Source organism: Danio rerio, chromosome 7 (genome assembly GCF_049306965.1).
Source record: "Danio rerio strain Tuebingen ecotype United States chromosome 7, GRCz12tu, whole genome shotgun sequence".
Taxonomy (NCBI): domain Eukaryota; kingdom Metazoa; phylum Chordata; class Actinopteri; order Cypriniformes; family Danionidae; genus Danio; species Danio rerio.
Window position 1 is genome coordinate 62,405,089 of NC_133182.1, and position 16,707 is coordinate 62,421,795.

A 16,707-nucleotide genomic window follows, 5' to 3' on the forward strand; every position below is an offset into this window, starting at 1 on the left:
ATGGATGAGATTCGACAGCGCATCAACCACAGCAAAAGATTATAAAACTGTAATGGCATGATTTTCACAGAAACATGGCTAAACAGCGGGATACCAGACAATGCTGTATCTTTAACTGAGCACCACACATTCCGAGCAGACAGAACAGCAGATAACTCCAGTAAAACCAGTGGCGGAGGATTATGCATTTATATTAACAAAGCTTGGTGCACAAGGTCTGTCGTCATTGGGAGACATTGCTCTGCTAACCTGGAATTTCTAATGGTTAAATGTAGACCGTTTTATTTACCAAGGGAGTTCACATCCACCATTGTAAATGTTGCTTATATTCCTTCTGATGCTGATGCCAAGCTTGCTATGAATGAACTTTATACAGCCATTACCAAACAACAGACTGCTCACCCAAAGGCTGCTTTTATTGTTGCGGGGGATTTTAATCTCTCAAATTTAAAGACAGTGCTCCCCAAATTCCATCAAAACATTTTCTGCCACACAAAGGGAAACAAAACCTTAGACCATGTTTACACAAACATGGCTGAAGCATACGCTGTGATCCCTCCTCTGCCACTTGGGTTACTCAGATCATCTTTTTTTGTTCCTCACCCCTAAGTACTAAGTACCCCCCATTAACCATGTGAAGCCATCAGTGAGGACCAGGGGCCTCATGTACGAAGACTTGCGTGGAAATCTTACTAAAACATTGCGTACGCACGAAGCTGTAAATGTGCCTACGCAGAAAAAAATTCAGATGTATGAAACACTGCGTACGCCGAATCTCACGCATATTCTTTTGTACATCTGAATGAACGTGAAACTGAGCGCAACATGCACGAGCACAAAACTCCTCCCTGCCTCCTCCCCCGTATGAATATGCTAATGACTATGCTAATGGCAAAACCCAACGAAAAAGCAATGGCAAAAGCAAGCAAAAAGAGAAACTTTGAACAGAATGTGAATTGGAGTTGCTGCTTTCGGAGGTAGACCGGAGAAAAGCGGTGTTATTTGCAAGTTTGTTCTCCGGAATTAACAACAAAAGAAAAAAATAGAGTCGGAGAGTTTAGCTGATGCGGTCAACACAGTTGGGTCTGAACATCGCACTGAGTGCATTAAAAAAAAGAAATAGTGTGGTTTATATCTATAAAATGTTGCAGGACGCTTAACAGTCTCAGTGGCGCTACTCATAAGACGCATGTGATCATGAATTGATACGTTCGAGCTTGAACTCGGTTCGAATCCAGCGTCTAATAAATTCTTTCTTGTTTTTTCCCCCGCTACATATCAGATTTTGCCAACTATTTATCACGAGAAAGACAAGTAGGAATCATCAATAAGTTCATATCAATAAGCATCATATTTTATTTGCACATTTATTGAATGGAAATGTTTCTGATTCACGCATGCAAATTCATCTTCAGATAGTGTCTTTATAGCAATGTGCGTGCGGTAGACCGCTCAGATTACATTGGGAAAACAGGCGACCGCTGCAAATTGCGCTTTAATGTTTAGCTGGTCAAATGTATGGTATGGAAACCTTATATACCTGCTGAACCCGTCTCATACAGCTGCCATTGCAAGGCTCAGACACTTTGTAAAGGAATTTAACACAACTGCCTCTAGGAGTCGCCAATGGAAATAAAACAGACACGCACAAAAAATGTGCATATGCCTGCCAGAAAGCTGCCATGAAGCTGCGCACATTCCCACGTTCAGTTCATTGTTAGTAAATCCAAACGTGAGTGATTCTGAGCGTGAAACCTGGCGTACGCAAAGTTTTTGTGCGTACGCAGCGTTGATACATGAGGCCCCAGGTTCCCAGGTCACCTGTGGCTCTCAAACTGACATTGACAGTTACACTTCCTCTGTTCTAGAATACAACACCACCATAGACAGTGTTACAACCCAGAAACAGATCAATACATACTCGAATCAGAAGCCATGGATGAACAATGAGGTGCACCTCCTGCTGAAGGCACACAAAACTGCCTTCAGACCAGAGGATGGACAGGCCTACAGCACTTCCAGGGCTAATCTGTAGAGGGGCATCAAAAAGGCCCAGGACTGTTACAAGCTAAAGTTAGAGGAGCACTTTTCCAACTCTGATCCTCGGTGCATGTGGCAGGGCATCCAGGCCATCAGCAACTACAAACCCAGCCAGTCCACACCCACAGCCATAAAGGTCTCCTTCCTGAACGAGCTAAATTACTTTTGTACCCGTTTTGAAAGAGACAATAAAAAACCCTACAACAGGATCACTTCCTCAACCTACCACTCTCATATCACACTCACCTCCTCAGAAGTCTACACCACACTGAGTCGGATCATTGTGCGTAAAGCTGCTGGACCAAACGGTATCCCTGGGCACGTCCTCAAAACATGTCCAGAACAGCTCGCTGGGGTATTTACAGATATTTTCAATCTGTCGCTTAACCTAGCAGCTGTGCCTACATGCTTTAAAACCACCTCTGTTGTGCCAGTGCCGAAACACTCCAACCCAACATGCCTGAATGACTACTGCCCTTAAGCACTCACATCCATAATCATGAAGTGCTTCGATCGGTTGGTCCTGGCACATCTGAAAGACTCTCTGACATCAACACTGGACCCACATTAGTTAGCCTACCGTGGCAACAGGAGCACAGAAGATGCAGTCTCCATAGCACTGCACTCTGTACAATAAAAACACTTATGCACGAATGCTGTTTGTTGACTTCAGCTCAGCATTCAACACTGTCATACCCTCCAAGTTAATGATCAAACTTAGAGACCTGGATCTCGACATGTCTCTCTGCATCTGGCTTATGGACTTTCTGACTAACAGACCTCAGAATGTTAGATCAGGCCACATCTGCTCCACCACCATCACATTCAACATTGGTGTACCACAGGGCTGTGTGCTGAGCCCCTTCCTCTACCCCCTTTTTACCATCGACTGTGGGCCTGTGAACAGATCCAACATCATCATCAAATTTGCAGATGACACCACAGTGATTGTTATAATCAGCAACAATGATGAGACGACCTACAGGGAGGAGATACAGCATCTGGCCACTTGGTGCACCACCAATAATCTGCTCCTTAACACCAACAAGACCAAGGAGCTCATTGTGGTTTCAGGAAGGGAAGAATAGGCTCACATGAACCCATCCACATCAATGGGATGGCCATTGAGCCTGTTTTATTCCCACTGTAATTTTGATCACAGTAATGTTGATAATTTCCTGATATAATGCCATTGGTTTTTGATAATGAAGCATTTTTAATATGCCAAATAATATGCAGTTTCTAGCTGATAGTGGAGCTAGCAAATCTTGCATACGACAATGTGACCTACAGTATAAAATACAAACAAATTTCATGAGTCTCTGTCTGCATCTGGTCATACAGTGGTTGAGCGATTTACAGCTCCCCTGACCTGTGAGACAGAGAGGGGTTAAGTTTTCAACCACGCATTTTGCCACATTTGTTTGCCAAAATGTCTCATACCACTCCTTTTTGTATAAATTAAACGCAGTTTTAACAGCAGACTTCTCAGGTGTGAGAGTGGAAGAAGGGAAGGAGTTATGTTGTTTGCCATTTGAATCATAAACACCACAGTGGGATCATGAATGGCTTATTGAAAACAATAAATGTGCTGATTTGATTTGAAAATTGGCTAAAGGTTGAGTAAAAACTTTTGACATTAATATAGTGTCTTCTGATGAACTGCATTGCATGTTACATGTTGTAATTTACAGATGAGGAATTTGAGAAAGTTTGGTTCGAGACAGAAGTGAATGAAACTTTGATTTTAGAAAAGATGTACTGAACAGAAAGTTTGTGTGTAATTTTTGTGTCTCTGACAGAAAAGCAGGGTTCACTTTATCTTATGTCAGAACAGGCTGTATCGCTTATCAGTTTGCAAAGGTAAACATCTTGGTCTGAATTAGGCGAGTTTGTGAAATTATGTGTGTTGAAGCAGCAAAATGAGAGAGCATAGAGGGAGGGGTTGAATGAAGCAAGCACTTGAAAGCATTTAGATGTGACTTCATGAATAAAAAAAATGCTTTATCAAGAACTATAACTGCTGTTGACAAACTTTGTGTGAAGAATCCTTGCATGGCTGACTTTAATGCAATAGACATTGACCCGGCCTTAGCAGAAGTGCCAAATGAATATTGCGCTAAAAGCAAATATGATGTGGGATTAATGAAAGGATGTAATCCAGTGATAATTACTCCCAAATCTAATAACATTAAGTCATGCCAAGCACAATACTGTTTGAAAAAAGAAGCCATTGAAGAAACTCACTTCCTGCTTTGCTACTGTTCGGACGTCTTTGCCTACTGCTCCGCTCTTTGCACTCTTGCTTTTATATCTTATACCCTAATTTTAACTTTAGCCTATCAGCACAGTGCTCAAAAAACACGCTTGAAGATCAGCATTTATTCTACAAACATTCTGGAATATAGCTTTACTAACAAGAGGGGAATTACCGTCTAAACAATCCGACTGCTACCCGCTACCAGCTGCTTACTTCCGGAGACGGGAAAACACGGCTGTGAAAATGCCTCTGGATCGGATTAATTCAGATTCTCACTGCTGTACAAACTGCCACAAACTTCTACAAAAGATTGCAGTTCTTGAAACGAAGTTGCTTGCTTCCGACCAGAACTTCAGCTTCATTGTGGATCCTCTCAGCACACAGCTGGTGAGTCCCATAAATCTGTTCCTGCTACTGTTTTGAGCACAGAAAAACAGAAAAAAACTGTTGAAAATGAGCATTGGCATAAACAAGGTGCGAGACCAAAGGGTACTCGCGGGGTCAGATCATACGCTGCCGCATTAGCGTCTTCTACCCCAAATACAGCTCGGACTCAAATACAGCTTCAAAACAGATATGAAGTTTTGAGTAATATGGGTGAAGAATCCCCAAATGCAGACAGACAGAGATCGCATGATTCAGCAACTAATTCAGCATGGAACAGAGGCTCAAGGCCGACTAGACAGCGGCATTCTGCTCCGATCACACCTGAGATAAGAACACTAGTCGTAGGAGATTCAATAATCAAGAATTTCAGGAGCAGATCTACAATGACATACTGCTTTCGTCATGCAACAGATTCTGATGTAAATAAAGAACTTGAGAAAATTCTGAAAAAGCACAGTACTGCAAAACAGATTATCATCCATGTGGGGAAGAATGATATTCGGAAAGAACAGTCAGAACTGCTCAAGAAAGATTTCTGTGAGCTCTTGGAAACAGTTGAAAGATTGAAGGTTCAGCCGTTCATAAGTGGACCACTCCCTGCAAGAGGGACAAATATGTTTTCACGGCTTCTTGGTCTAAATGTATGGCTACAGAAAACATGTAACAAGAAAGGACTGAATTTCATTGACAACTTCAATCTCTTCTGGAACCAAAGACAACTGTTTACATCAGACGGCCTTCATCCAAACAAACTTGGTGCAAAGGTGCTAAAGGACAATATATTTTTCTCCCTCCATCATCCATCAGCTGTGTATGCCACTGAACTGAATTGCACTCACACACCTAGCAAATGTCCGGATGACCACAGGACCTCAAATCAGCTCCTGAATGGACTTGTGGATGACGAATCACCCAAGTACAGTGATAATGCCACGCAGCCAAAACACCCAATGTTAATAGAAACACTATCACTTGCCCTCTGCTCAACACAGGCAGACTGTGACGCATCAGAACAGCATCAAGTCTCATCACTCAAAAATGATCCTCAGGAAAACATATTTCTGCAGACAAAATCTCCAGATGCACAGCCTCTGTCACCGGACACGTTCTCATTGTCACAATGTTCACCACTCTTGGGATTTTCAAAAAAGATGGAGGAACTGGTGTATGCTGGAACTAAACTTTCACACTCCATTGCCGCAAGCCCCCAGTTATCAACCAAAAAGCGGCCTGCTCCACAACCACCTATGAGCTCACCTGGAAGAGCCCTCCAATTTTTGCCACACCGCCAGGGCCCAAACAACAACGCCCCATCTTCAGCTGGTGAACACAAGAGCTCTCACTGATGTGTGTCGGGGGCCTGCTTAGAGAACAGTGTCTTTATCAAATGTTTTCAGAACAAGCAGGAACCCAGTGTGTCTGTAGCTTACTCTAAGCAGATATGTGTTGTATTAAGTGACAGAAAACCAAAGACTTCTTTAGCAAATAATTCAAATCTCGTGTCTATTAAATGTAGATCTGAGACTTCTGTAGTGAAAACGGCTAAAACTGTTAAGTTAGCACTTTTAAACATTCGATCACTCAATAATAAGTCACTTTTAGTCAATGATTTTATCAACACAAATTGCCTTGATTTTATGCTTTTAAATGAAACTTGGCTAGATGACAGTTGTAGCGCAGCAATTCTGAATGAGGCAGCTCCTTTAAACTTTGATTTTTTGAGTGTTTGCAGAGCTAATAGGAGAGTTGAAGGCATCGCTGCCCTGTTTAAAAATGTATGTGAGTGTAAACAAGTGTCATTTGGTGACTATTTGTCCTTTGAATATCTGAGATAGCACTTAAAGGGTCTACACGCATCTTACTGATCATTATCTACAAACCTCCAAAATATTCTCCAGCTTTTATTGATGATTTTACAGAGCTGTTATCAATAGTAACCTCTGAATTTGATTATTTTAATATTGCTGGGGATTTTAATATTCATATAGATAATCTCTAAAATTAAGATTATAGATGACGTCGCTCCTGTTAAAGTCAAGAAGATGACTGGTAGGCAAAAGGGATCTTGGACAAGGTCACCGAGAGTACAAATGATGAAAAGCAACGATAGAGAGACTCTCAACCCCCCCCCCCCCCCCCAGTCGGATTCCAGGTGAACTACTCTCTGAAAGCAAATGTAATGAGTTTGCTCATTTCTTTAATGATAAGATCAATAATATCAGAAAGGCAATAAGCTCATCCAATCAGCCAAGTTGTGTCGATATCAAACAAGCTCAACCACAACTTAAGAAATCAGACATTATGTCTGATTTTATGGCAATTAATGGTAAAATCTTAGAAGAGATTGTGCAAGCTATGAAAACATCAACCTGCAGTCTTGACACGCTCCCCACATCATTCTTCAAAACGGTGTTTACCTGTTTAGAAATGGATCTTTCCATTTCCAAACTTTCTTCAGTTAAACAAAGAGAAAACTGAAGTCATTGCGTTTGGAAAAAAAGAGATGAGGTTCCAAAGGTAAATGCGTACCTTGTTACTAAAGGTCAAACAACAAAAAATAAGGTCAAGAATCTTGGTGTGACTCTAGAGTTAGATCTGAGTTTCAATAGTCATGTCAAAGCAGTCAGTAAATCAGCATACTATCATCTCAAAAACATAGCAAGAATCAGATGCTTTGTTTCCAGTGAAGATTTAGAGAAACTTGTTCATGCTTTTATCAGCAGCAGGGTGGATTACTGTAACGGCCTCCTCACTGGCCTTCCTAAAAAGACAGTCAGACAGTTGCAGCTCATCCAGAATGCTGCAGCCAGAATTCTGACCAGAACCAGAAAATCAGAGCACATCACACCTGTCCTCAGGTCTCTACACTGGCTCCCAGTTACATAGACTTTAAAGTATTATTACTGGTCTATAAATCACTAAATGGCCAAGGACCTCAATACATTACAGATATGCTCACTGAATACAAACCCAACAGATCACTCAGATCTTTAGGATCATATAAACTAGAAGTTCCAATGGCTCAGTCAAAGCAGGGTGAATCAGCTTTCAGCCACTATGCCCCTCGCTGCTGGAATCAGCTTCCAGAAATGATCAGATGTGCTCCAACATTAGGCACATTCAAATCAAGACTAAAAACACATCTGTTTAGCTGTGCCTTTACTGAATGAGCACTGTGCTGCGTCCGACAGATTGCACTATTATGTTTTTCTCTTCTTCTTCATTCTTTTATATCACATTTTACCTGTTTTTATTTTTTTAATCAGTTTTATTATTTGTTTTTATTTATTTTTTTTTTACTTGTTTCTTTTATTCTTGTTTATGTAAAGCACTTTGAATTGCCACTGTGTATGTGCTATATAAATAAACTTGCCTTGCCTTGCCTTGCCTTGCCATTGATGGCATCACTCCAGTATTTAAAGCTTTACTGGAGCAATGTGTTATTGCAGCATGCAACAATTCTGAAGTCTGCACACCTATTTTTTTCCGTTAAAAAAACAATAAAAAAAAATAAATAATAATAATAAGGGATAATGGGCTGTCAGCAGAATAGCGTTTTGTAAAGACCTGTTAATATGTGCTGAAAATGAACAGACGTGTGTGAATGACACTGTGACTCTCCTTAAGCACTTAGCTGCAGAGGCCACAAGGTCAGTTAGCAAAACTGCAATTTTTCAAACTAAAGGTAACGTTTTTGGGATATGTCATTACTCGACACAGCAAATCTCTGTCTGGAAAAAGGGTAAGAAGTATAAAAAATTTACCCAAACCACAAACGAAAAAACAATTGTTGTCCTTTTTGGTAATGTGCTCATACTGTCACACATTTATTCCAAATTAGGGAATTATGAACAGCCCCTGAGAGCCCTAAATTATAGAGAAGGGGATCAAATTTACAGATAAGCCAACCTGGATAACATGGGCAGAGCAGGCCTATGTAAACATGAAAATACAAATGGCTGGTGTGCCTACTTTAGGCTTAATTGTTTGAACAAAATCATTCATTCAGATGGTACATGAAAACAGTGGATTTATGACATCATCACTCTTACAGGACCATGGAGGTAGGCTGCGACCTGTGGCCTACTTTTCGGGCAAACCTGACCCTGTAGCAGCAGGCCTGCCACGTTGCTTAAGAGCAGTGGCAGCTGTGGGAAAAAGCTGTTATAGTTTTAAGACTTTTTGTTGGTTTTTGTGATTTCATACTGATGGTGCCGTATGCAGTGTCCATGATACTTCAAAAAGAGAAAACATTGCATTTGTCAACAGCTCGCTGGCTGCGATATCTTGTTAGATACGTCAAATGTGACTGTTAAGTTATGTACAAATTTAAATATTGATTCTCTTTTTCCTACTGAGGAAGATGGGGAGGAACATCATTGTTGTTTAACAGCACCTGTTGACCTGACCTGATAAACCACTTGAAAATTGTGACAATGTCCTCTTTGTGGATGGGTTTGGCATTTAAAGAACCACAAACAGGTCAGAATAAGGTTGGTTACGCAGTGACAACTGAATTTGATGAGGTGACCTCTGGGAAATTACCAAGACACTATTCTGCACAGGCCGCAGAGCTTGTGGTGTTGAAAGAATCATGTAAATTGATGACATAAAAGAAAGTCACAATTTATACTGATTCAATATGTGTTTGGGGTAGCTCATGATTTTGGGGGTTTGTGGAAACAAAGACATTTTCTGAAATCTGATAATCAACCAATAATCCTTAGATACATGCAATTTTACTACCTGACAAACTGGCCAATTGTAAATGCGCAGCACACTAACAACAAACATTCTTTATCTGCAGGTAACTCAAGGCCAGATGAGGCAGCAAAAGTCGTAGCATCCTAAGACGAGGACAGTTCTGAATGTACATTACTATCTGCTGACAATAACAATGAAGTCTGTTCTTTACAGGATATGCAAACATTTGCGACTGGACTGGATAAAACAAGTAGAGACAATCTGGCTGCGTGATGAAAGATAATGTGTGGATAAAACTTTGAGGGCAAGGCTTGTTTACCAAAACATTTTTTCCAACACTATGCGAAATTGATTTACAGTAAAGATCATGCTTCAAAGTAATGGTTACGCAAATGAGGGAGATGTTGTTCACAAAGGGGTTCACTACATTTGCAGACAATTTCTGTAGATGATGTGTAATTTGCTATTTACATAATGTGGCTAGAGTGATAAAAGTTACACAGACATCCCACCCACCTCCAACAGGGCCATTTGAATATTTGATAACGGATTACATTGAATTGTCCCCATGTAATAGGAAATGGTACTGTTTGGTGATGGTTGACGTGGTCAAAATGGATTGAAGTTTTTCTGACCTCAAAACAAGATTTGGCAGCAGTAGCAAAAGCGTTACTAACCAAAATTGTACCACAAAAAATAAGTTCAGATAATGGTACTCATTTTGTTTATGAAGCTATCAAACAAGTGGGCAAATTTTTGGGAATTGATTTTAAGAACACATTGCAGTAACCATTCAGCTTCAGGTGAAGCTGTTGAAAGAGAAAATAGTACACTAAAAAACAGATTGCCAAAATGTTGTGAAGACACAGGACTTAGATATGTTCAAGCTCTACCCATAGTCTTGATGTATGAGAATGAGAAAAAGACCAAAAATGAATTTAAGCGCGTTTGAAATTCTCTTTGGCAAACCACTGTGTGTAAGTGTGAACGGGAAAAAAACAGCAGCTGCCCTCAACAGATGTATGTGAAAATGGCGTGCTGTAATATTGTAAAGAAATGTCTCGTGTTGTCTGATGTTTATGTACCACTAATGGCTCAACAGGGAAAGACTGCAGAAAGGCCGCTGCACAGTTTGAGGCCTGGCGATTTTGTGGTGATTGGAGACCTGAGGAGAAAGTGCTGGAGAGCTAAACGCTGGTTGGAACAGCAAAAGTCGCGGAGAGGGTGATGTGTGTGAATGCTGTGAGGAGCATTCCATGATGTGAGGAGGATACACGAAGGAGTAGGAGAGAAAGACGGGCTCTGAAGCTGTCTGAAGAAAACAGCAGGCTGAGTGGAACAAGGTTGCAGCTGTGGAGAAACAACAACAAAGTCAAGAGGTGTGTGTTAGATAGTGACTTCCGAGTTTAACACCAAAACAACACCCAAACGGAGGAGAAAGTGACCAAAACAGAGGTGAATAAGCTATGCTTGACCATCAGGCACAAACTGAAGATGGACGGAAAGATTTGTTGGCATCCATTCCAAGTGCCAGTATGGATGCCATCTTTACTAGCACACTAAATACTGTGGCACCCATCAAATTAAAAAAGGCTAGAGAGATTAAAACTATACCATGGTATAATAGTCATACTTGTGCGCTCAAAACAGCAACCCGCGCCCTGGAACGTAAATGGAAAAAAACTAATTTAGAGGTCTTTAGAATTGCGTACAAAGACAGTATGTCCAGCTATAGGAGGGCTCTAAAATCTGCCAGGACCGAGCACCTACGCAAACTGATAGAAAATAATCATAACAATCCTAGATTTTTATTTAACACCATCTCTAAATTAGCAAATAATCGGTCATCCTTGGAACAAACTACTCCACCGCAAATTAGTAGTGATGATTTCATGAATTTTTTCAGTAATAAAATAGAAGGCTTTAGACAGAAAATAAGAGATGCCAAACTTTCTGCACCGGCTTATACTCCAAATCCTGTAAATATTTCATTAAATCATAATAATAACCTACACTGCTTCAAAATCATAGAACATGAAGAGTTAGTAAAAATTATAAATAGCTCTAAACCAGCTACGTGTATGCTGGACTCAATTCCAACAAAATTACTGAAAGAGCTGCTACCTGCTATAGGAGAACCTCTTCTTAACATTATCAACTCTTCTTTATCTATAGGCCATGTTCCAAACTCTTACAAGCTAGCTGTTATTAAGCCTATTATTAAGAAACCGCAACTAGACACCAACAACTTAGCTAACTATAGGCCTATTTCTAATCTTCCATTTATGTCTAAAATACTAGAAAAAGTTGTTTCCACTCAATTATGCTCTTATCTGCAGACGAACAATATTTTTGAAGTGTTTCAGTCAGGTTTCAGGGCTCACCACAGTACAGAAACCGCCTTAGTGAAAATAACCAACGATTTACTCTTAGCTGCTGACCGAGGGTGCGTCTCGCTATTAGTTTTACTCGATCTTAGTGCGGCATTTGATACCATTGACCACAATATCCTCATAAATCGCTTAAAGTCTACAGGTGTCCAGGGACAGGCTCTACAATGGTTTAAGTCATACTTAACTGACCGCTACCAGTTTGTGAATCTTAATGGACAGCCTTCACAAATCTGCCCAGTAAAGTATGGGGTGCCTCAAGGATCAGTTTTAGGCCCTTTACTGTTTACAATTTACATGCTACCTCTGGGAGACATTATTAGAAGACATGGGATCAGCTTTCACTGCTATGCAGATGATACTCAATTATATATTTCCACTAAACCTGACGAGACGTCTGAACTTTCTAAACTAACTGAGTGTATCAAAGACATCAAAGACTGGATGACCAACAATTTTCTTCTCTTAAACTCAGACAAAACGGAATTATTACTTATTGGGCCTAAATCTTGCACACAGCAGATCTCGCAACTCAATTTACAATTAAAGGGATACAAAGTTAGCTTTAGCTCTACTATAAAAGATTTGGGTGTCATATTAGACAGCAATCTAACTTTTAAAAACCATATATCCCATGTCACAAAAACTGCCTTCTTTCATCTGAGAAATATCGCTAAATTACGAAATATGCTATCCATCTCAGATGCAGAAAAGCTAGTCCATGCTTTTATGGTTTCGAGACTGGATTACTGTAATGCTCTATTTGCTGGCTGCCCAGCATCCTCTATTAACAAACTTCAATTAGTACAAAATGCAGCAGCCAGAGTTCTGACCAGGTCTAGAAAATATGATCATATAACCCCAATTTTATCCTCCTTACACTGGCTGCCTGTTAAATTTCGTATTGAATTTAAAATATTACTTCTCACCTATAAAGCTCTAAATAATCTAGCTCCTGTTTATCTAACCAACCTTCTGTCTCGCTACGAACCAACTCGCTCCTTAAGATCTCAAAATTCAGGGCTTCTGGTAGTACCTAGAATAGCAAAATCAAGTAAAGGAGGTCGAGCCTTCTCTTTCATGGCTCCTACACTCTGGAATAGCCTTCCTGGTAATGTCCGAGGCTCAGACACACTCTCCCAGTTCAAAACTATATTAAAGACCTATCTGTTTAGTAAAGCATACACTCAATGCATCACCTAGCGGGTTCCACACTGGCTTCTGCATCTGGCTTATATACACTATGAACAGCAGCTACGCTAATTATTCTCTTTATTCTCTATTTTCACCTGGGGATACTCATCCCGAGGTCCTCAGATTAGGCGGAGTCACTGATTGGATCCAAGACCAGCGACGTGATGATCCCAAGGATTCCATATCCGGGACCAGGCCATATCCTGAGCTGCTGCTGCGCTGATGGTCGTGGGGAGTGGAGAACATGTGTCTGATTCCAGCGACGCTCCAGGGACAGACGAGTCTTCATTGAGGCCATCTTACAGCATAAACCACGGCGAATGAAGTTCTGCACAAGACTTTTGGCCAGCGGAGAAATTAAAATGGTCGTGCCCAACTAAGTCTGGTTCTCTCAAGGTTTTTTTTCTTCACTCCCATCAGGTGAAGTTTTTTTTCCCTGTCCGCTGTCACCACTGCCTCGCATGGTTCAGGATTGGTAGAGCTACGCATCGATGAATTTGCTCTTCAGTGCTTGAACTCTCAGTAATGATTAAATCACACTGAACTGAGCTAAACTGAACTGAACTGAACTTAAACACTAAAACCTGAACCACACTGTTCCAGTTACTATGACCATTTATGTGAAGCTGCTTTGACACAATCTACATTGTAAAAGCGCTATACAAATAAAGCTGAATTGAATTCAAGTGCCTGGAATGTGTGGGCTAAAACAAACCACGCTGTGGTTGCTGTTGCTATCACTGACACTGTGTTATGTCATTTTCTTTCATCTGGGGCTGGCAATCGAATACAGAGCAGAGCCTGACGTTGGCACAGAGAACTGCACAGAAACAGGGATGACATCAATACAAGCAAACCATTCCAAAAGGCTGCGTTTCAAGAGAGCATCAAAGGTGACAATTGCCATACCAGTTTACAGTGGACAAGAGAAAGTGGTGACCCTGACTGAAGGGGGAGCGGTAAAGTTTTCCTGTAACCCTTATTTTCACAACTGTCCATATTGTGCTAGACCAGAGTAGGAGGGCACAAGCAAGGCTGAGTATGCCAAAGTATACTTTTGCAAAGACTCATGCAAGTGACAAGATGGAAAGGCCTATAGCAACCCAGCTGTATACAGAACAGATGACCGATTTGAAGTAAAGAAGAGGAATCGACGAGGAAACAACAAGGTGAAAATGTCTGACGTAGGCACTTGTTACTGTGGTATTGATGTGCAGGGAGCAGACTGGTATGAGACTTTCACAATTGTAGTGAGGAAACCAGTTCCAGACCCAGTCAAAGCTCTCGTAGGACCGTGTTTGAGCCAATGATGACAAGCGAGAAAGCCTGAATTAGGAACGATGGTGGAGACAGAGGAAAAGGAGTGAACACACCAGTGAAAGAAACTATGTTACAATACCAAGGAAACAAGGCGTGCACTTTGGCTCTGTTACAGATGAGGGAGCTTTAAATTAACACAAGCTGCTGGCTATGTTTGTAAATGTACCACTCCTGGAGTGCAGCCCCCCTAACGGTGAGAGCATGGAATGACACCAAGTGCCTGATACAACTTCAGATGACAGATGTCTTTGAGGCTGGAAAAGACATTGGCAATAGCTCCAAAAACAACACCTGATTTGAGCTGTGAAGCATCATGAATGAATAAGAGATCTGGAATAATGCTACCATCTCTGCGAGTTGTGCATACAAGAGGAGATGTGTGTGTGTGTGTGTGTGTGTGTGTGTGTGTGTGTGTGTGTGTGTGTGTGTGTGTGTGTGTGTGTGTGTGTGTGTGTGTGTGTGTGTCATCCTTCGAGAGAGCATTGGTCTGATTGCAGACTGAAGATAGAGACAGTGAACAAACCACCGTACAACCGCACAGAAGTGATCAGAGGTACAAGAAGATACTTCACGTGTCCATTTGGCAGCCCGACTGACACGTCATCAGCAGCCGTGTGGGTCTGTGGAGAGCATTCCACTCACTACCAACAGGGGGGTGGTCTGGGTGTTTCTATTCTGCTTTGATGAATGTGGGTACTTCTGTTTATCTTCCAAGTGCTGATGAAAACACAGGGGGAAGACGTAAAAGAAGTGTTAACATTTTACCTGGTGAAATACCTTATAGATACAATGGGCGTGTGTTATTTTATCCTTGGACATCATAGGGGGCTAATGTTGGGTGGTGAAGGTTTTTGGGAGGAGGCACAGCCATAAGCAAAAACCTATGAAGGGAGGGATTGTTAATTAAATTGAACAAAAGTATAGAAGTAAAATTTTATCACTGGGTGCTTTATAAATTCATAAAACACTTAAGATTATAAATGTAGGAATATGACTTGCACTTTATGCAGACGATGGAGCATTATGGAAAAGATGATGCAATATTAGAAATGTCAATAAAGGAGTACAGGAATCAATTAATAAAGTTGAGGAATGGTCCCTGGAATGGGGCTTAAAGTTCTCACAATCAAAAACAAAATACATGATACTTAGAAAAAACAAGAAAATTGTACAAACAGATCTAAAGTTATATGATCAGATATTGGAAAGAGTACCTGTTTTTAAATACTTTGGTTTGTGGTTAGATGAAAGTTAACATGGAAAGTTTATAAATAAAGTCTAAACAAAATGTAAAATGATTATAAATTGTAATCACTCAGTTGCTAGTCGCAACTGGGGAGCTATAGTCGTAGTACATTGCTGTGTATGTATGAAGCATTGATTCAATCTTGCTTGGATTATGGTTGCATTGTGTATGGATCAGCATAAGTATATATTGAGAAAATCAATCTCCAACAATCAGTTAGTAACCATCCTACTGATAAAGTACTAGAAAATTGCTGAGAATGCTCATATGAAGGACGGATAGCTTTAGATGGAAGAGTAAAAAGTTGGCTAAAAGAATATGGTATGGACAACATGATTTTCTGTCTCAATATACCACTCACTGATGTCCGACTATGCAGAGCTCCTGAACCATGTGTAGATTTAAGCTTGCTAAGTAAACCTAAAGATGAATATAGTGGGAAAAAAGAAATGCCTTTTTGAATAATTTGTTTTATTTAACCCTATATATATATAAAAATATATAACCCTATATATATCTGTAAAAAAAAAAAAAAAAAAAAAAAAAAAAATATATATATATATATATATATATATATATATATATATATTTTTTTTTTTTTTTTTTTTTTTTTTTTTTTTACAGATGGATTTAAGGAATAGTTGTAAAAAGATAGAAATAGGTGTCAATATTCCAGAGTTCAAAATACTTTATTTAAAATAGCCCAATCAGTATACACAGAGTTAACAGCTATAATCATAGCATTAGAATGGGTTGAACAAGTCAGACCAAATTAGTAATTTGTTCAAATTCAGTGTCAGCTTTAATTAGTATAGCAAATGCAAAATCAGATATAGAGGATTTAATAGCAGAAGTTTTATCTTTATATAGATTAAAGAAGATATGAGTAATTGTTTATTTCTGCTGGGTTCCATATTGGGATATCCGGTAAAGAAGTTGCCAACAAATTATCAAAGCAAGCACTAAATAAGCAGGAGGTGAATCTACCTTTGGGGAAAAGGGAGGTAAAATTAATTTTAAGGAAAAACTTTTCAATAAATGGCAAATTAGACTGGATAATAGTCATACTGAAAGATGATACTGCAGACAGTTGGGACAACACTATCAAGGAAGGGAAAAAAAAGAAAGAAGTGTGGTTATCAAGATTAAGATTGGGACACACAGGG